Source organism: Podarcis muralis, chromosome 1 (genome assembly GCF_964188315.1).
Source record: "Podarcis muralis chromosome 1, rPodMur119.hap1.1, whole genome shotgun sequence".
Classification (NCBI taxonomy): domain Eukaryota; kingdom Metazoa; phylum Chordata; class Lepidosauria; order Squamata; family Lacertidae; genus Podarcis; species Podarcis muralis.
Window position 1 is genome coordinate 50,864,093 of NC_135655.1, and position 21,366 is coordinate 50,885,458.

At 44.7% G+C, this 21,366-nt stretch overlaps 1 long non-coding RNA gene across 1 annotated transcript; it reads right to left on the reverse strand.

Moving 5' to 3' along the window:
- Window positions 1-1,130: 1,130 nt before the first annotated feature.
- On the reverse strand, window positions 1,131-20,253 carry LOC144327805 (uncharacterized). Its single transcript, XR_013392940.1, has 2 exons — window positions 20,113-20,253; window positions 1,131-1,416 (listed from the first exon to the last, which is right to left on the reverse strand). It is a non-coding gene; the product is annotated as an uncharacterized LOC144327805 (long non-coding RNA).
- Window positions 20,254-21,366: the final 1,113 nt, after the last annotated feature.

The window sequence follows — 21,366 nt, forward strand, 5'->3', positions numbered from 1 at the left end:
GCAGATCTTGCCACAATAACACATGGCTTCTTTACTTCCCTGCTGAAAAAGGGTCAGAAACCTCAGCTGGCACAAGAATGCAACAGGTAGGATGCTAATGGGACCACATTTTTGATCTTCATGTTACATCTGAATTGCGTCAAGTTCGTTGGCTCCCCAACTTGTTTCCAGATCTGTTTGAAAGTGCTAGTTTTGGCCTTTAAATATCTAAATGGTTTAGGATGTGGACTGTGCTTTATTGATTATTGCTGTATTTTGATTGTGTGAAGCTTTGAAACTTTGAAAAGGCTGTGAAACTGAAAGGAATGGACAAAAAAAAAACCCCTAAGCTACATTTCCCAGCACTATCTTGCAAAAGAAATATAACAGACATAATTTAAACTAACCCTCTACTGTTCTACGGCCTCCTCCAGAATTTCCTAAGATTTCATAGGAAAACAGATGCAAAGTTTACAATTTACAGGGTTCATGTGACTTAGCTAAAACTCCATGAGGAATTGAAAGTACAGTGCTACCTTGGGTTAAGAACTTAATTCGTTCCGGAGGTCCTTTCTTAGCCTGAAACTGTTCTTAACCTAAGTTACCACTTTAGCTAATGGGGTCTCCCACTGCCGCCGCCGTACGATTTCTGTTCTCATCCTGAAGCAAAGTTCTTAACCCGAGGTACTATTTCTGGGTTAGCAGAGTCTGTAACCTGAAGTGTCTGTAACCTGAGGTACCACTGTATCAAGAACAGAAAGTAGGAGAGAAAGGCTCAAGAAGTGAGTAGGAAGTAGTGGTGGTAAGAATGACCCATATTATATCATCTGATGAGTGACGAAGAGTATGATTCTACTGTCCTGATGGCTTTCCAGCACCAATGGGGAACAGAAAGACCTTTGTTTTCACATTCAGACCACAAAACACTGATAAACAAAGGAATCTCCCATTTTAAAATTGCGAACAGAATGCTAATGAATTTTCTTACAAATAATTGTCATCATGACCTTATATATGTTACCATTTTATTTTTGAAAGTTAATTCTTTTTAAGGTTTGAAAGGATCAATGACAGAAAAATAATAACCCTTTTCTGGTTTTCCAACACTACAGGGAACATTGTTAAAGGGAAAGGACGAAATACTGTACAGCTTGAGCACGCCTATCTTTATTACAAGAATTGTTAATAAACAAAGCTGCATATTACATACATAGCATTATATGCACTAAGGAATATCACAATAAGATGTCCACACCTATTTCATTAATGATATTGGCAATTTATTGCATTTATATCTCAGGCCGTAGTTTTCAGAGCAATTCACAGCAGCACATTGAAAGATGTTGTAGGACTGTGATCTGATGCACACTTCATTGGGAGCAGCAGCAACTATTAGTGAATTCAGTGGGACTTACTTCCAAGTAAATCCACGCTTATCTACGAAATGAATATATTAGTTTTAGAGCACTTTTACAGCCATGGCATTGTCTGAGCAATTCTAGTGATTGTAGTATGGTAAGAATGATTGCAATTATTTTAGAAATTCCTTGTCCACACACTCCATTACAGAACGACAGGTCTTTGGGGAAAAGAAACAACGAATCAGATTAAGACTGTGATCCCGTGTGCACATACCTGAGAATATTGAATATGACGGGGCTTACTTTAAACCGTATATATTTGCACTGCACACTTTTAGTAAAGATTCACCTGTTGGGTTTAAAACCCTTTGTTTTCTGGGAAACAGCTGTTGTACATACTTGACCTAAGTAACTGTTAGGAAAGTGTGGTTCTCTACACAGCTAGTGTAACCGCTGCCATTGCAGGTGCTGTGTGGAATGTGGATGTATGAATGTCAGGACGGGAGATTTACTTTAAAAGAAGACAATTTAGAGGCTAAGTGTCTCTCTACACTATGCACAGTGCAGGAAAACTTATTATTTAACGAACTCAGTGATAAACATCAGCAAATTAACTTTCTCATCTGTTTCAACATTCTCTCGTTTTGTGAGCCTTTTAAATAAATAAATAGGTAGACAGATAGATAGAAAGATTAGATAAAATGAACTGAACTCTGTGTTCCGCTTTCCAGCACTGGGCTACATTTCTCTCCAGATTGTTGTTGTTGTTGAACAAGCGTGAGCTTATTTCATCAATCAAGACAATGCCACTGCAGCCAAACACTAGTGTTCAAGGTAACTCAGTGAAACTGGCTGGCAGTATATTCAAGACAAACAAAGAGGTCCGTCCCCCCCCCCCCCCATACAGCACATAATTAACTTACGAAATTCACTTCCACTGGACATGGCTTGCCTTAGATAGTTCCAAAAGGGCATTAGACAAATTCATGGAGGACAGGTCAACCAATGTCTATTTGCATGATAGCTGAGTGGAGCCTCCAGCCTGAGAGGCAATATACCTTAGAATGCCAAATGGCAGAACAAATGACAGGAGGGATCTGCTAATGCTTTGTTTGTGGGCTTCCTGAAGGTATTTGGCTGGCTACAGATGGAAACAGGATACTAGACAAGATGGACTTTTGTCTAATCCAGCAAGGCTTCCTTTATTTTATTATGTTCTTAATTGCATCCCATCCCTTTCCAAGAGACCAGGATATCATGCTGTTGGTGCTAATGCAACGATAGCACACACACACACATGTGTGGGATTTAATATCATCTGAAAAAGTCTTGCATTTGAAGAGTGGGTAAAAAATTCATGAGATCTGTGGGAATTTACTCAGGAATGAATGTTGCATACCTTGACTATGGAGGACATTTATGTTCAGATGAATGTCACAAAACCTAATAGATTGGATCCAGCTTTAACAAAATCAGTGGAATGGTTGTAACTGATTTCTTTTGGAGATATTTTGAACCCGGAGCACGCAGAAATCCCAAGGCAGTATTTACATTGTGCTTTGGGGTGCTTTAAATAATGGTGCTGCTAGCTAATTTAAATGCTTAGTGTGAAGCATTTTAAGGAGTGCACTAGGCTGAGATGTTGAAAGAGCCATAGCTTACAGTGGCAGCGGCAGAAGCAGCACCAAAAGGAGACTGGCTCCAACAGTATCTACAGAAACAGTCACACTAAGAAGGGTGTTTCCCATTGATGTACAGCAACAATTCTCAAACATTCTCCCCGAGGACCACTTGAAAATTGCTGTGGGTCTCAGTGGACTACTTAATAAACTCCTGTTGTTCTACAAATTAAAGCACATACATAATTTACGTTTTAATAACTACAGTCTTGCCTTTGTAAAGAGATGGATCCGCCTGTTTTGTTGAACAATGCACTGTGATCACTGTCACCGGTGGGGGGGGGGGGGATACTGTAAAAAGTGCAGCTGTTCTTGACTGTTCTACAGCTTTTCCTGAATGGAGCTCATGAGCCACAAGTTGTCCACAGAACACAATCAGAGGCAGATTTTAGGCTCTTAAATTCAGTGTGTGTCCCCGTCCCCCCACCTCTCATGCTCTATTCTGCAGCATTGTTTTGACGCCCCTCCTGCAGGGCGGTGCCCAGAGCAAGTGTACCAGTCATGCTACCCTAAAATCGCCTCTGACACAGTTTGAGACTTTCTGCTCTGCAGAGTACACTTGCTGGCCCTTGGGCTGCCAGGTGGTATCAGTTTTAAGGAGCTTTAAGGATACTTGGGAATTTTCTTGCTACACATCTGCACATTTAAGAGACCATGCATGCTATGTCTTGAACACATCACCCTCCATCAATAAACAGGAGAATGGCATTCAGCCTGTGCCAGTTCCAAACTATCCACACGACTCACAGAAACCATAGAATCATTTGTAGAGTTATAAGGGACCCTGAGGGTCATCTGGTCCAACCCCCTGCAATGCAGGGATATTTTGCCCATTATGGGACTTGAACCCATGACCCTGGGATTAAGAGTGTCATGGTCTACCAGCTGAGCCATCCCATGTGGGATGCTTTTTCCAGGGGCACTTAATGTGTTTTACTGTGTCCTGCATCATTGAACATGGAATGTAGAAAATGCTGCCTTATGCGCATGCCTTTGTAGCATTTTAAACCATGCTTTATTATGATATAACAGACTCTGAGAGCGTACATTCTTACTGGCTTAAGATCTGTAGGTTTTTAAATGTATTACTATGCATTGCATATACCATAACACAAGAGTTTCCCTTTAACAACAAATTAGAATGTGTGTATCACTTTGGAATGTTTAAGCCTCCTCCCATGGGTTTTCTCAGCATCATTCAGTGGCAATGAAAAGATTTGGAACTGCAGGTGCAGGTTTCTGCCAGAAGATGGTGCAAGGTTCCAGAATGGAAAGGTGAGTTGTGGGGGATGCATGGCTTGTCAGAACATTGATTGAGGCCATGTAGAGATTGTGAATGGTGGGCGGTGAACCCAGGAAGCGCATGATTGAACCCAAGCTGCTCTGGTTAGCAGAATAGAATGTTTCTGTCATCTACAAACCCTTCTGACACATTTAGAATTTCTCACAATGCCTGCTTTTGAATCTTTTAACTGTTATTTTGCTGCTGTTCCTCCATAAGCTGCTTTTGTTGTCTTTCGAAGGCCAGGTAGGCACTAAAAAGCAAATGAACACATACATTTCACATCCCCACCATAATCACTGCTAAACTTTTGAAGACCCTAAGCTGCATCAGTTTTGCTCTGTGACAGAAGCCAAGGTCCCTGCTAGAATCTGCTGGAAGGCAAGATAAATCCTGTTAAGAATTCTCCAGTTCCCAGTTCTCTGGGTGTGTTCATCATGGATAGTGATGCTTCCTGAGAAGAACAGTCCTCCCATTCTAGTCCATCCATTCTTCCCTGGCCACAGAATGTACTGCCGATCCGAAATGTATACTGTACTGTCAAGCCTGTGCAATTTGCAAGGAACCTGGGAAATTCTGGGCAGCAGTTGGCTTGTTACACTTTCTTGCACACAAAGCCGGATAATATTATGACAAGCAACAGAGATCAGTTCAGTTGGCCCAGATAAGACAGCCAACAAGCACACATTTCAGAAAGGTTCCCACCACCCCGCCCACCATATAGGGCAACCTGTAGATTTTTGGTGCTAGTCCTTCTCAACCAACAACAAATCGAGCATCAGCCAGTGGTTAGGCTAAGCCAGACAGATTGTTCCTGCCCTCCGTTGTGCATCTGAAAATGCTAAGCGCAGGAAGCGGTGCCCACCAGCTGAGAGGGGAGGACAGAGCCATATGCAGCCTGGCAGAGAAGAACAGACTCCCAAGCAAAGGCCAACCGACTGAAAGAAGAGGTGGGATTGGCAGGAAGAGAGCACAACAGAGATGGGCACCATGTGTCGGTTCCTGCAGGCTGCTCAATAATCCCTTTGGGAAAGTTTCCAGCCAAAGGAAGGAGGAAGCATTAGCAAGTGAAGCCATCTGCCAGGGGAAGAGGAAAAACATGGGGGCGACTACCTCCAAATTGTTCAGTTACCTAAACTATCTGAAGAAACAAGCGGGCTCACTAAAGATCCTGACAAAGCCAGGCTCAAGCTGGGAGATATAGCAGCCTCTTGCACTGGGGGAGTAAATCATGTACAGCAAGACCTAGCCTTATTTGAAGAGAAAAAGCAAGAGAAGAGTGAGCTGCAGTGAGCGCTAGTGAGACACAAAGTCAGAAGACTGCTAAAGCCTAATACGTTTCAGAGGGTGCTTTCCCAGGCGCCACCACAGGCATAGGCAAACTTGGCCCTCCAGATGCTTTGGGATTACAATTCCCATCATCCCTGACCACTGGTCCTGTTAGCTAGGGATGATGGGGGTTGTAGTCCCAAAACAGCTGGAAGGCTGAGTTTGCCTATGCCTGCCCCACCAGGTCTCACCAAGAATCCCAGAACCTGTTCCTTTCCTCTTTCTTTGAGCATGTGTGTATATATATATATATATATATGTATATACTTTGCCTAAGTCACCAGTTCCCTTGCCCTGCTGGAACTCTTGCAAACTGGACTCGCAAAGAGCTTGTCTATTCATTACACATCAGCTGCTACGAATCTTTCAGGCAGCACCAGGTCTGATAATAATAATAATTAGGAATCTACAGTAGTGCCCAGCGAGTAATGCAAGAGTGTGAACCTGTTCCCTTCGGTGCCCATTGATTTCCCACCTTTGCCAGAATTGGCAAATCTCACTCTTTGGGGGTTGTCAGTTGGCACCGGGTCTTGGAAAAAGCAGTGTTGTCCAAGTTGAAGGGCAGCACAGCAGTTGTATTCATGAAGCACTAGCCTATGAACACTTTTTTTTGCTTTAAGAGATGCTGAAACACAGGCTCATGTCAAAGAGCTGCAGACACAGATTGGTGGGAGCAAATGGGGATTTGATTATGCTATTCTATGAAGGCTGATTAGCATGCTTTAAAAAGGATTCAAAGGGAAGGCTGAGCCGGAAAGAACTGTTCATCAAACTCCCTTCCCATAAAGCATCCATCCCATCTGCACATGTCTTCCCACCTGGGAGCGGAGGATGTAACTCCTGCATCTCATTTCCCAGCCCACAAACACAATGACAGCAGCGTTCCAGGCTTCACCATTGTCAAAGTGGCACACAGCAAGGCCACTGAGACTTCACGCGATGCAGCAGCAGGGACAGCTCACAGTAGGAGCCCCGCATCCTGGCTGCACAAAGTGCCTTTGTTTAGCAGCATTGCACCTGTTTACAATGGGAGTGCTTGGCACAGGCCATGGCTACTGCGACAGTTCCAGAGAATAAAGAACTGTAAGGCATGGGATATTGATCAGGCTGAAGAAAATTATGAGGCGTTTGTGGATAAGATTCGAAACGGAAAGGGGAGTATGTCCTAGTTGGCTGCAGCAAGGCAGGACTTTGGGGCAGATGTCTAGGGCTCCGTTCAGCAGAATGACCAAGAGGGCAGATCAGCAGGGCTGGCTTATCAGATTTTGAAATGAAGTAATACTAGCACCTAAAGGAAAGTGGGTGGGATAAGACCATTAAGTCCAGAGTCTGAAATTAGCTAACTGCACCACTGAGCACATCAAACCCTGTAGAGATAATTATCTTTCAATGTGATACAGTTGGCAGGTTGCAAGCTTTTGAGCTTTGTACTTTGTTCTGAAAACAACAATGCCAAGGTAATCCTAGTACTGCACAAAAGAAAGCTGACGTCTGCAGACCTACATATACTTTTGCACACTGTATTGTTCAACTTACCAAATGTGTGGCCTTTTCCTATTCTGCAGAAAGAGGGAAGTTTTGGAACTCACATGGGCATATTTTAAAAGTCTTAACCTCCTATACTTTCATGCTTTACTTTTCCGCATATTTTGTTATTTTAAATCTCTATGTGGGGTTCTCTCAGCAAAGAGTATTTTCCCCCAACCTGGATCCTGGTATCCAGGAATTCATTAGCAGACAGACAGATAAACAGACAGACGATAGATAGATAGATAGATGATAGATAGATAGATAGATAGATAGATAGATAGATAGATAGATGATAGATGATAGATAGATAGATAGATAGATAGATAGATAGATAGACAGACAGACAGACAGACAGACAGACAGACAGACAGACAGACAGACAGATATAGATTTCTCTTGCACCAACATAATGCACATTGGTGAAGTCATCTCCACCCCCTCTCTGATGTGTCCAACATGCAAGAGAGGAACGACCTTGCTGAATTTTAATCTGCTAATGTGTACATAGCCTCAGTTTACTTTCAAAACTAGTCACTTTCAAAACTATTTCTGAAGGTGCATAAAAGCTTGAAAGCTAAGAGTCTCTTATGCCAGGAACCTTTCATCTAGAAGCACCCTCAGGTTACTGAATTTGGCACTCCATGACAATGTCTGTGCTTGTTCTACCTGTGGAATAGCAGAATCATAGACTATATACAGTGGTACCTTGGGTTACATACACTTCCGGTTACATACTCTTCAGGTTACAGACTCCACTAACCCAGAAATAGTACCTTGGGTTAAGAACTTTGCTTCAGGATGAGAACAGAATTCGTGTGGCGGCGGCGGCACAGCAGCAGTGGGAGGCCCCATTAGCTAAAGTGGTACCTCAGGTTAAGAACAGTTTCAGGTTAAGAACGGACCTCCGGAATGAATTACCGGTAAGTTCTTAACCTGAGGTACCACTGTACAGCCCTGATCCTTGGGCTACAAGAGGTAGTGAAAGAGCTAGGCTAGCAAGTATTTCATTGGGTTTGTATAACAGATAGCAAGTGCATTGTACTAGGTTTTTCTTCCTCATACTCCTCCACCAATTTTTAGAAACGTTCTCTGGGCTGTCTTGTGATCTTTCTTGTGATCTTCCTTATTTCTGTGCTTCTCCTCAAAACTTCAGAATTTGAAAACTCATGGTCTGAACTTAAAAAGTGCTATATCACTGCATAAAACAGCTGAGTCTGTGGTTCTCATTGCAAAGGCATAAGTGATGTGTTTACATTAGCAAAGACTACAATCCCACTACTGGTATTACAACACTGTCATCCTCCCTGCTGTGATAACTTGTCAAGCACGTGAAGATGAAAAGGAAACTCCAATAGACCGGGAACCAAGTTGTCATGACTTTGTGTAGTTAAGAGGTCCTCCTGGAAAATTACATTTTGTGCTCAGGCAGTCTAAAGCAGATTTCTTTTTTTAAAAAAATATTTTATTAAGGATTTTCTTGTTTTACAGAAGTGTAGTGCCTCGTTTTTTGTTTTTTGTTTTTTCCATGTAACATTTTTACAAATCCATTTCATTTGTTGAGGCATTAGGGGGAGAAGAGAAAAGAAAGAGAGAAGAAAAAAGGGGGGGTGGAGAGAGGGAAGGTGGATGGGGGTGGGGTCGGGTGGCGGTGTTTCTATTATGTTTAATGTGTGTAGAGTTTGGTGTCAGCGTTGTTTGTGTTGTTCACTTGTGTTCCTTTGGCGGTGAGAGAGGTTGGGGTTGGCCTAGGGTGTGGTTGTTTGCTTGTGATTGGCTGTGGTGATCTTTGTTTTCGTGTGTGAGTGAGGTGGGTGGGTGTTTTGGATCAGGTTAGCCATATTGATTTGTATGCTGTTGGTGGATTATTGTCATTGTCCTGTTGGGCTGTGTGTGTGATAAAGGGGAGCCATACCGGGGTGAAGGTGTCTTCTTCTGTTTGTCCCCATGTCAGTTTCAGTTTATTAGTTAATTTTTCTAGTAGGGCTGTTTCCCATCTAAGATGCAAGTAATAAGTGGCAGGTTACAAACCTCATTATTATTAGTTTTCTATTTTTCTAAATCTACACAACCTCATCTCTTCCCAGAACATCCCATTATGCCCCTTAAGAAGTGTCTCAATTGTTTCCCTGCTATTGTGTAACCAAAGCTTCAGTCCTTATCAAGATGTAAGTACCTCTGAACTCAGCGAGTTTCCATGTAAACATATTTAAGCTCACACTGCAGAGGGTTGGACTAGATGACCCTCAGGATCCCTTCCAACTCTACAATTCTATGATTACCGGTATATGTTCCACACTGTCATAGTGCTGCACTGTAAACAGCTGCTACAGTGAAGCATTAAACTCTGGAGAGCACAGGGTCAAAAGAATCAGTGAATCCTAAATTCTGGAAGTAGAATTAGATCCTACAAGAATGATTTCCATTTGGGGCAATTTCCAAACCACCTTGGAAATTCCCATCAGGGAAAGGGGTATAAATAAAATATATAAGAATACATACATACATAATTTTATTTGTATGCCGCTTTCCGATAGTTAAAACCATGCTCAAGGTGGCTTTCAACATAACAAAAGTAGTCATAAACAATCAATAAAACATAAAGCACACCACAAATCAAACAATATGATGATGATGATGATAATAATAATAATAATAATAATAATAATAATAATAATAATAATAATAATAATGGCTGCCAGCTCCAGAGAAACAGGCAGAGTAAGTGACAACACTGAACAAATGTCCTGTCTGCTGCTCTGGGAGTTTGGGGGAGCAGAAGAGCTACAGTGATGGTTACATCATGGGAGCAACATTAGTGTGGGATCTGTTGAAAGAGATGGCTGTTTGGGGAAACGGGTGAATCTTCTAGAATTCAGAGAATGAGTCTCTCTGGTTCGTAGACTCATATAGTTGGGCTGTGTACACATTACCAGCTTGAAACACAGCTTGCTCATTCTTTTTCTCAGTTTGAATTGAAGCAAGTTTTTGGGGAAATGCATCAAAATGCAGCATTTCCTAACAAATGACAGGATAGAAGTGGCTTGTGGCTAGCATCATGTGTACACTGCTTCCCAAATCAGCAGTGGAAACCACACTCGATGCCGAATCAATAGGAGTGTTGGCCCAGCCCTGAAAGACCTTTATTCCAAACTTCTCAATTCAGAATATCCTCTAACAGAGGAGTGCCTAGCTTCTGCCTGAAGGACCTCGAGCAAGGGAGAGTGCCCACCCCTGGCAAGTGCCCTCTATGTCAAACTGCTCTGGCTATCAAGAAGTTTCTTCCTAATGTTCCTCTGATATCTACCCTTAACTCTGCTCTCTGGGGCAGCTGCGAACAGGTATTTGCCCTCTTCTGTGTCACAGCCAAGTGCTGAAATAGGGCTGAAAGGAAGTGTGCATGCACACGAAAACTCATACCAATAACTAACTTAGTTGGTCTCTAAGGTGCTACTGGAAGGATTTTTTATTTTATTTTATTATATTTGTTTTGTTTTGTTTCAACTATGGCAGACCAACAGGCTACCTACCTGTAGCCTCCCTGGTGTCCCTGCGCCTACCACAGGAATAGTTGATAAGCCTGAGAGATAAGGATAACAAGTAGGCTTGTGTTCCTGCAACTCCTGACCTCTAGTGCTAGTGCTTACTAGGTAAACAAACCCATCTGTCTGCAACATAAAGTGTAGAGGTAAGGAGGCCACCATGCAGGAAGAGTAAGGGATAGATGAGAAAAGTGATGCTTAGCTCCATATGAAGGATCACATTAGGGGAAAGGGCCCAAAAGGGCATTAGAGAACCCTCGTCACACTTTTTGTGACATTTTGGTGGGTCCCAATAAAGACATTTCCCAACAGTGGATTTGGGGAGTTTATTATCCGCTGAGTATTCACAGGAAGACACAAGCATTTTTAAGCCAACAATGGCTGAGGAAAGCATAAAAAGCATATCTCTTATTCACAGTGATACATATTTTGTGTGTGCAAAATTTAGGAGCCAGGCAGTTTTGGAGCTGCCAGGGAGCAAGTGGGGGGTGCAGGATGCAAGCTGGTGAAAACCTGCTTCTAAGAAAGGCTAAGGAAACAAAGAGAAACTGGTGTATAAACATGGGGGCGGGGATTGGAAAGCTTAAAAAGTGAGAGGGATTGAAGAAATGGGGAAGAGAAGAGAAATGAGAAGGAAAGAGGAATAAAAGTGAGAGAGGTATTTGGTTCTAAGAAGGATGTGTTAAAAAGAACAAAAGGTTGCAGGGAAAACAATCCAGTCTCTCCATCATATTTTTCTAGCTTCAAAGACCTCACCAATTTTGGCAGCAGCAAAAAGAGGGGGAAAGTAGGCAAAGCATTAGGTTTGGTAGAACTTCACACTTCCCAGTCATCAGATTATCTGTATTTTAAAATTTTAATACCATTTTGATTTCATCACATTTCATCACAGCCAGCAGTGGCCAAAGGAGAATGTGGCCCTTTGATCGGCTACACCTTACACAGAGCTACACACATTGTTGGCAGGAGGAGAAATCTACTTCCTGTTCTCAGCAGCAACTCAAGTGCCAGTCACCAGGCAGTTTTAAAGTTGAACATCTGAGGCTGGGTTGCTGCACTTCTGCCCATTCACATGGGCCATTCCCAGCACACACTTTTACTAGATAGGAAAATGAGATGGTCTCTGCAATCCTATAATCAAAATTAAGTCAAATGTATTTAAATAGGGCTTACTCTAAGGAAAGTGGGTACAGGATTGCAGTCTAACTGTTTCAAGGCCCTATTTAAGCCTTGAGTGTGTTACTGTTTCCAGACCCTCCAAGTGTCTCTATTTTCCAGGGACAGTCCTGGATTTACAGAAGCCATCCTGTTTTCTGATTTGATCCCAGAATGTCCCACTTTTCCTTAGGATGTCCCTATTTTCATCAAATAAAGTTTGGAATGTATGGCGTTACGTGACCCCCAAGCCAAGGAGATAAGCAATTATACATCTGAAGGCAGCCCTGTATAGGGAAGATTTTTCATGTTAAATGTTTTATTGTGTTGTGATATATATATATTGGAAGCTGCCCAGAGTGGCTGGGACAACCCAGTCAGATGGGCATGGTATAAAGAAAATTGTTGTTGTTGTTGAATAGGATGTCCCTATTTTCATCAGAGAAATGTTGGAGGGTATATTGTTCCCTAGCATTTTAAGGTAAAGGTAAAGGTACCCCTGCCCGTACGGGCCAGTCTTGCCAGACTCTGGGGTTGTGCGCCCATCTCACTTAAGAGGCCGGGGGTCAGCGCTGTCCGGAGACACTTCCGGGTCACGTGGCCAGCGTGACATCGCTGCTCTGGCGAGCCAGAGCCGCACACGGAAACGCCGTTTACCTTCCCGCTAGTAAGCGGTCCCTATTTATCTACTTGCACCCAGGAGTGCTTTCGAACTGCTAGGTTGGCAGGCGCTGGGACCGAACAACGGCAGCACACCCCACAGCGGGGATTCGAACCGCCGACCTTTCGATCGGCAAGCCCTAGGCGCTGAGGCTTTTACCCACAGCGCCACCCGCGTCCCTTCCCTACCATTTTACTCCACTCTAATAAGCACTTCTGGCAGTCTTGGCAGATAAGAGCCATAGGGCCTCTTCTACTAAAGGTGAGGTGCTGACTCCACCCTTTGAGAAATATGATCTGTTGGCACCAGAATTCTTTGCACTAGCCAAACTAGCCATAGACTTTGCTAATGGCTTCAGGAAGTGCTTTCCCTTGTGCTTGCAATACCTGAGTACGGTGAGGATTGTAATGGCTCAGGTGCTGATGTGGGCCAAAGGGATGCTGGGAGATTAATAGAGTCACAAATCCACATTTTAAAAGTTGACTTCCACAGAGTCCTTTTTGAGCACTGGCGGATATCCCAAGCCTCAGTTATGCTTTGAGTATCATTTAGATTCCCACCCCCGCCCCCGCTCTCCCACTGCAAGGTGATATTTTGCAGTCAACTGATGATGAACATTCGCAAACATTCGAAGCCTCTGAATGGTTCAGCCCACACAATATGAATTCAGCAAGCCAGGCTGCCTCACTTGCAAGGCTTGAAAACATGTTCAGCCTTTTGTCAGCTGCGGGGCAGAGGAATGAAAAAAGCACCCTTGTGGCAAAAAAATATGGGCACATGAATTTTACCCATAATCGGCTGCTTCATCCAAGCGCACAGTGTGTACCTATATTAAAAGGTAAAGGTACCCCTGCCCGTATGGGCCAGTCTTGACAGACTCTAGGGTTGTGCGCCCATCTCACTTAAGAGGCCGGGAGCCAGCGCTGTCCGCAAACACTTCCGGGTCACGTGGCCAACGTGACAAGCTGCATCTGGCGAGCCAGCGCAGCACACGGAACGCCGTTTACCTTCCCGCTGGTAAGCGGTCCCTATTTATCTACTTGCACCCGGGGGTGCTTTCGAACTGCTAGGTTGGCAGGCGCTGGGACCGAACGACGGGAGCGCACCCCGCCGCGGGGATTCGAACCTCCGACCTTTCGATCGGCAAATCCTAGGTGCTGCGGCTTTAACCCACAGCGCCACCCGTGTCCCTACCTATATTATGCCGTACCTTATAATCCATAAGAGGCATACACATTTTATTTTTACATGCTGTACGGTGTTGGGGGCAATTGCTGCTCACTTGCTTCAGTGTGTACACACCAAGGGTCTCAGAAGTCGTTTGAATAATGTGAGGGAAAGTAGGGGGGCCTTAATGAAATTTCCAAACCCTCTCTGCCTAGCACCTGCTAGACAATTACAGACAAATTGTGCCCCCATACATTTCTAAAAACAGCTAAGGGAGCTGTCATAAAAGCTAAGGAGGGGACATGCCCCAGTGTAATCGAAGCACCGCTTGTCTCCCTCACAGATTATGAAATCCTTCCATGGTTATGCTACCCACGCAGCAGCCTACCTTGTTTTGTAATGTGCAATATGGCAATTAGTAAAACTAGTGGCCAATTAGTGGGCCGAGAAGCTTTTGTCTCCCTTGCTTCTCTGAATGACTTCCCCAAATCCCCCCGGGTGAATCACTGCTAAAATCAGGTATATAAACATGAAACCTACTTAGGTATTTATTGCAGCCGCTTCCGCAAAGGCTGGAACCAGCGAGCCTTGCAAATCCATTGCTGCTAAGAGGCTTGGCTCGGGAAGTGCTATATATAACTTGCTCCGGCAGCCCACGCTCCCCCCGCCAGAGACACCTCCACACACACCACATTCTCTCTATTTCTGGAAGAAACATTTATTTCCAAGTCCTTAAAAATATCAAGGGTGCTTTTTCTCCTCCTCCTTCTTTTACGTAAAAGGCTGATGCTGCCACCCTCTACCCTTCTGCCGGCTGGGGGAGCACAGCAGGCAGAGGACTGGCAGGAAGTGCCCATAGGCAGTTAACATGACGTGATACGTGGGGTCTCGGGCAGGCTGAGGAAATTTTGCCTTCGCAGGAGTTGTATCACAATCTTTTTGGGCTCAGTCATCCTCTTTCCAGGGAGCCTTTTGCTAATCCTTATGCCAACCCCCCCCCCCACTGCAAAATAGTAAGGTAAAGGTAAAAGGTAAAGGACCCCTAGATGGTTAAGTCCAGTCAAAGGCAGCTGTGGGGTTGCAGTGCTCATCTCGCTTTCAGGCTGAGGGAGCCGGCATTTGTCCACAGACAGCTTTCCGGGTCATGTGGCCAGCATGGCTAAACCACTACTGGCACAACAGGACACCATGACGGAAACCAGAGTTCATGGAAACACCATTTACCTTCCTGCCACAGAGGTACCTATTTATCTACTTGCACCGGTGTCCTTTCGAACTGCTAGGTTGGCAGGAGCTGGGACAGAGCAATGGGAGCTCTCTCCGTGACACGTATTTGAACCGCCGACCTTGCAATCGGCAAGTCCAAGAAGCTCAGTGCCACCCGCAAAATAGTATAACTAGGTTATGTGCTCACCATACATTTAAATCATTCTTTAAACAGTGGTGCAGCAATAAAACTGCTAGCAAATTTGCAAAGTAAGCAGGGTCTGGCATGGTTTCCTATTGGATGGGAGACTGCGTGCTGGGATTCCTGCATTCTAGTTGGAAGACTATAGAGCTGACCCTGATCCTACAGTCCTCCATTTTTTGACAAATGCTTTGGAGGAATGGGAGGTGGTTAGAACAGCTCACAGCGTGCTGTACGTACTGGGTTATGCCTGCACATCCAACTCCTTTGATGTGCCCATGGATTTCCTCCTGCCTGGGTTCTCTTTGGACCTGGTGGTTAAGAGTGCCATCTGTCTGGTGTTCTTTAGAGGATCTGCAGTGTTAGGCAACAGGCGCATCTCAATTTTCCTCTTTGCAAATAGCTTGAATTTGTCTGCATTTGCATGTGCTAACCTGTGAGCACAGACTGACATACAAATGTGATAACATCACCTGGAACTTTTCACTCTTGGCACTCCCTTGCTGTATCCAAATTCCCCCACCTGTAATGTTTACAGCAGCTCCAGCATTTTGGAATGCCCTACGTTAATCACAGGTTTGAGCTATCCCAGGACTTAAACAAGTCTAAGGAGGACAGAAAAGTACTGAGAGCCGGATGGTTGCTGTATGCAAAACCTGGATATTAAATTCCATCTCACAAGGATTGTTCTGTGTCCTGATTCTTACTCCTAACAATCCCAGTTGCCTAGTTTGCTACACTACACAGCCGCTTACTAGATTACAACCCAAGAGTCAAGACTGGCCCTGCATATTGTACTGCAACAGTATGTGTCTGTGGCTAGGCCTGGCTTTCTGCACAAGACCAATTCTGGTTTAGAGACATTGCCAGGCTCATCATCCTGTCTCTGCCTTACTTTCTTTCTTCAGATTCCAGGTTGGACAGTGAAATAAAATGCTGATCTTCCTTCTATTCTGGTCAGAAAGTTTATTGGCATGAATAATACAGCTGCCCTGTGGAGCGCCCTCCTGTCAGATGTCAAGGAAATAAACAACTATCTGACTTTTAGAAGACATCTGAAGGCATTTCAAACAGAGAAGTTTGAAATATTTAATAATAATAATAATAATTTTTTATTTATACCCCGCCCTCCCCAGCCAAGGCCGGGCTCAGAGCGGCTTACAAGCAATAATAAAAACAAGAAGAATGATTACAACTTAAAAACAAAAATAAAATACAACATTAAAATAATGGAACATTAAAATATTAAAATGTAGCCTCATTGCAGGAGGAGAAGGAAAAGAAAAAAGAAAGAGAGGGAGGGAGGGAATCAAATTGGCTCATTTGAATATATATTTGATGTCATATTGTGTTTTAATTTGTTGAAAGCTGCCCAGAGTTGTTGTTGTTGTTGCTGCTGCTGCTGCTGCTGCGTTGGTTAATAAAGGATATTCTGACACAGACTGATATATTTTCTTCTTAAAGCATTTAACAGGCTGCGGCACACAGACACACACACATCCCAAACAGAACAAGTTTTCTGTGCCTAAAAGGTGTCTGTATGCATCCCTGACTGCTTAAAAAGCGACGTTTTGAACATTTTGTCCTGACTGACAACTCCATGAGTCACTTTCAACAACTATCACAGAATTAATTATAACTAGAATCTGCAAGTGTTACAGGTGGAAAATATAGGTGTGAAGGGTGGGTTTTTTTGGGTCATCAGAAGAGGCATACAAAGTTTGCTAATGGTCCCAATCAGAGGAAAATTGGAACTCAAGGATGGAGTTTTCAGAACTTTCTATCGAAAGAACCCTTGGCCAGATAGGACGATGAAGCAGCTTCCCAGCAAATCCAAATGGTTCATATTAGTTTGCAATATGTTCCATTCCTCCCACAGGAATTCTGGGATAATTGCAGCAAGCTAATCCATTCATAAAACATACCCTGCACACCTGGAGATGTATAGCTTGGAAGGCAAATCCTGTTCACTTCCCTTTCCCAGCCTTGATAATCCCTCACTCATGGTGGCATCCAGGCCAGAATGCTTTTAAGCTTCAGAAAGTAGACCATTGTGTGCACCATGTTAGCGGGCACCATGTTAGCGGGCACCATGTTAGGGCAAGTCATGCCCCTGGCTTTAAGGTAGCCCCCCTGTGTCCAGCTGCAACATACAATAAGGGACTTAATGGTGGCATTAATAAGCAGTGTGTAACCTGGAAGCAGTCCTTTGCTTCTGACAGTAAGAGCTGTTCGACAGCAGAATGGTCTCCCTTGGGAGGTGGTGGACTCTCCTTCGGAGGTTTCCACCCATGGGCATAGCCAGGATTTATGTGGGGGTTATTTAAGTATTTTTATTGACTTACATGATTGGGGGGGGGCAGCTGCCCCCCTGCCCCCCCCGGGGGGGGGCCATGTTTCCACCTGTCCTGGATGCTTGAGCTGAGTTTCCTGCATTGCAGGGAGTTGGACCAGATGACTCTCAAGGTCTCTTGGTGTCCTCCAGATATTTTGGATGACAACTCCCCCTAGCCCACGCTGGCTGGGGCTGATGAGAATTGTCATCCAAAACATATGGAGGCACCGGGTTGGCAAAGGCTGCTGCAAAGTTTCTAGAGCATAGCTCACAGATCATGCTGCACATCTGCTAAGAATGGCTAAATGTTTTGAGCCGGGGCATTTGAATAGCAACTTTCCACAACCTCCGTTTGCTGTTCTGGCACATAACCATTAAGTGTCCAAGGAAACATTTCTCCTTGGGCAACAATCTTCTTCCTGTGAGAAGCCAGAGATATGCCTTTCCTGGTCCTTGGATGAAGCATTTTGTCCATATACAGTGGTACCTTGGGTTAAGAACTTAATTCGTTCCGGAGGTCTGTTCTTAACCTGAAACTGTTCTTAACCTGAAGCACCACTTTAGCTAATGGGGCCTCCCACTGCCACTGCGCTGCCGCCACACGATTTCTGTTCTCATCCTGAAGCAAAATTCTTAACCCGAGGTACTATTTCTGTGTTAGCGGAGTCTGTAACCTGAAGCGTATGTAACCTGAGGTACCACTGTATACTGTGGGGATCACATGTGCTATAGCAGCACCATTCATTTTCCTGAATTTTAACCCCCATGGACCCCAGATCTGCTGTGCACAAAGTTGGCTACCCAAGTCATTCTAGGAGACCCTAAGCACAAGTCTATCACTAGTTAGTTACAGCCTCTCTCCCTCCGTCCAATGAGCTCAGAGCAGTGCTTTGGCTTCACAACAACCCTGCAGGGTAGGTTAGGCTGAGAAAGTGACTTGTCCTTTCAGTGAGCTTGAATGAGAATGATACTTGAATGGGGATGTAAGCCCAGGCACTTTCCACATCTAAATCTAGCATTTGAATCACTGCAACCTACAAATTCATCAGATAGTTAGATCACCGTTCTCAGATGCAAGCAATGGTGTTTGAAGGTGGGGGTATGTCACCCCCATTTTATCTGTTTGCAGTAGAAACACTAGTATCCAAGAATGTTTTCTGTATAAAGTATTTTCCTTCATATGCTGTTCAGGACAGAGGGTTGCTCCATGAGTGTACAGTGAATCACTTCAAACCGCCATCAGTTATTGACTGCTGAAGTGTTTATATGGGGATGATCAGGGAGAGTCAGCATGCGAGGCTGGTAAGGCGATGGCAGCTTCTGTGGGGGAGAATGGGCAAGCTTTTTTAGTATCACAAAGCTCTTCTTCAAGCAACCTGGGAAGCTTTAAATTTAGCTCTGAGCTTTCAGTCATAGTGAACCATGGCTTCCTATATTCTGTGACACCCAGTTTTGTTTGTTTAATGCTACCAACTTAAAGTGCTAAGGGGTTATTATAAAGCTAGTAACTAACGTGGCATTGCAAAGTAATATACTTGGAGTTATTTTTAGCTTTAATAGAGAACAGCTCGAAAGCTTTCACATTGTCACCTACGGAAACCCGATTTACAATTTACAAAAACAATAGCTTAGGTTACAGGGTACGAATTATTGACTCCCTCATTTCTCCGTTACTCACAGGCCCATGTTGTGGCAGCTGTCCTTCGACTTTCTCGTCCCACCACCCCATTTTACTCCCGTACAGGTACATGTGTCCTTCTGATCCCTTCCGCTAATGCAGTCACCAAGTCTTGGCATCAGCTAGAATGAAGTCTGTAGGTTCATAACAGGAGTCCTGCCCTGGACAAGAAGAATGGGGCTTCTCCTCGCTGGAGACATCACAGACACGAGTATATGGACTGGGATCTCAGCTAAGCATGTTGGCTACTGGCTCAGACCCAAGTCGATCGCCTCACTATAAGGGAGCCAAAAAGAATGGCTTGGGGTGGTGCGCTTTCAAAGGCAGAGACAAATACAGGAAACACAAATGACTGTACCTGATTTAAATTTATTTTCTCGAACACCCCCGCCTCCAGGTTTCCCAGTCATACACTTCGGATGTTTTTCTGCCTCACTTCCTTATTTACATTTCTCTGCCATCCACAGATGCTTAAAGTGTTTTTCAGGGGGAAGGGAAAGAGATTGTATGCGAGGGTAAAATTACATTGATTTAGCTGATCAATTCCCTAGTTATATTAAATCTGTTGCGACCATCTATAATGATAAAGGGGGAGCTAAGTGGTTATTGGACTCCAGCTCTTATCGACCTCCTTCAGCATGGCCAGCAATCAGGGATGATGGAAGTTGCAGGACAACTACAACTGGAGGGGGTGCCACATTGGCTATTCCTGTACTTGAGACACACACACACACACACGTAGACTTTTGGTTGCTGACTGAAAAAGACTAAGGCTGCAACCCTAGGCACACTGACTTGAGACTGAGTCCCCATAAACTCAGCGGAATTTATTTGCAAGCAAACATGCAGGGGACTTGGATGTTGCTCAGCCCTGTGTCTCCCCCAGACCCGCTTTCTGGTAGTTCACAAAACATTCAGAGTGAGCAGAAAACCACCTGAAGACTCACTGAAATGTCTTGCTTTTCCTAAAACCAGCCCCCTTGGTGACTTGACCAGAGGAAGCCCTTACCTGTAGGACACCTGTTTTCTGATGGTCAAGTGCAGAAACTGATCCTCCATCTGTGCCCTTAGGGACGGGCCTGCTTCGGCTCTCTCCTCTTCCGGCTGCGGGTTCAAGTTGTGGCCCAGCTGCAGGCTGGGGGGCAGTGACTTCCCGGCTCCGAGAACCCTCCATTCTTCTCTTGCAGAGCCTTGCCAGCTTGCTTTAGCTCCCCTGGCTGCTTCCTCTTCTCCAGCAGAATCGCATCCTCTCCAGGTCCTGGGAGAAGCTTCAGCCATTCTCTCCCAAGGAAGAGGGACTCCGGCACTTGCTTCCTGGGCACTTGCTACCCAAAGGATCACAATACTCAGCCCTGCTGTTCTTGGCGGTGGGTTTGGATTTCTTCGGAAGGAAGGAGAGAGAACAAGGAAGTCAGCTTGCTTGGCTGAGAAGATTTGACAGGTTCCTCAATGGGTGGCTATTGTTGCTTTAGAATTATCACTCATCAGCCTCATTCATTCAGGAAAACAAAAGCACGAGGAATTCCGGGGAGGGAGGGGGATCCCAGAAACTTAGACAAGACGGAGGAATTACCCCTCCCCAAATCCAGCTGCCTTTCCAGAGAGGCTGGAAGATTAAAAATAAAATGGGAATAAGAAGTTAATATGACGGCCAAAAGAGAAAAGGAGGCAGCGAACTCGGGAAGGATCAGTTTCCGCCAGAGGAGATGGGGAAGCCTTCTTCTTTTTCTGTTCTTGCTGGAGGGAGAAAAGGACCAGTCAGGGTTTCTTCATGACCTGGGATCCGATGCTCTCCACCTCGGCGTCTTCCTCCAGAGCAGCCAGGACAGCCGTGATAAGAAAGCACCCGCGGAGAAGGAGAGACTCCGCGGACCCTGCTGCCGCAGAAGACAAAGCAAAGGGAGAGACGGAGGGGGGGGGGGAGAAGGAGGGAAGGGGGCTGTGCTAACGCTACACCGGAGAGCAGTGTCACCTAAGAGACACTCGAAAGCCGGCACTTAACCCTTTATAATCCAGGCAGAACCGAGCCCAGGAACTGTGACCTGATCCTAGAATGCCCTGAGATTTGGTTGAGAAAGGATTCGATCTTAAAGGGAGGGGGTTCCCCAGGGATCATCTAGTCTGACCTCCGTGCACACGTGGAAATCCGAAGGGTGTGAACAAGACCACACACGAAGGTGGGTGAGTGGTCTGCTAGGGTGATTTCTGATGGATAAAGAATAGGGTTCACCCAATAATAGCGTGTTTTATTTATTTATTTATT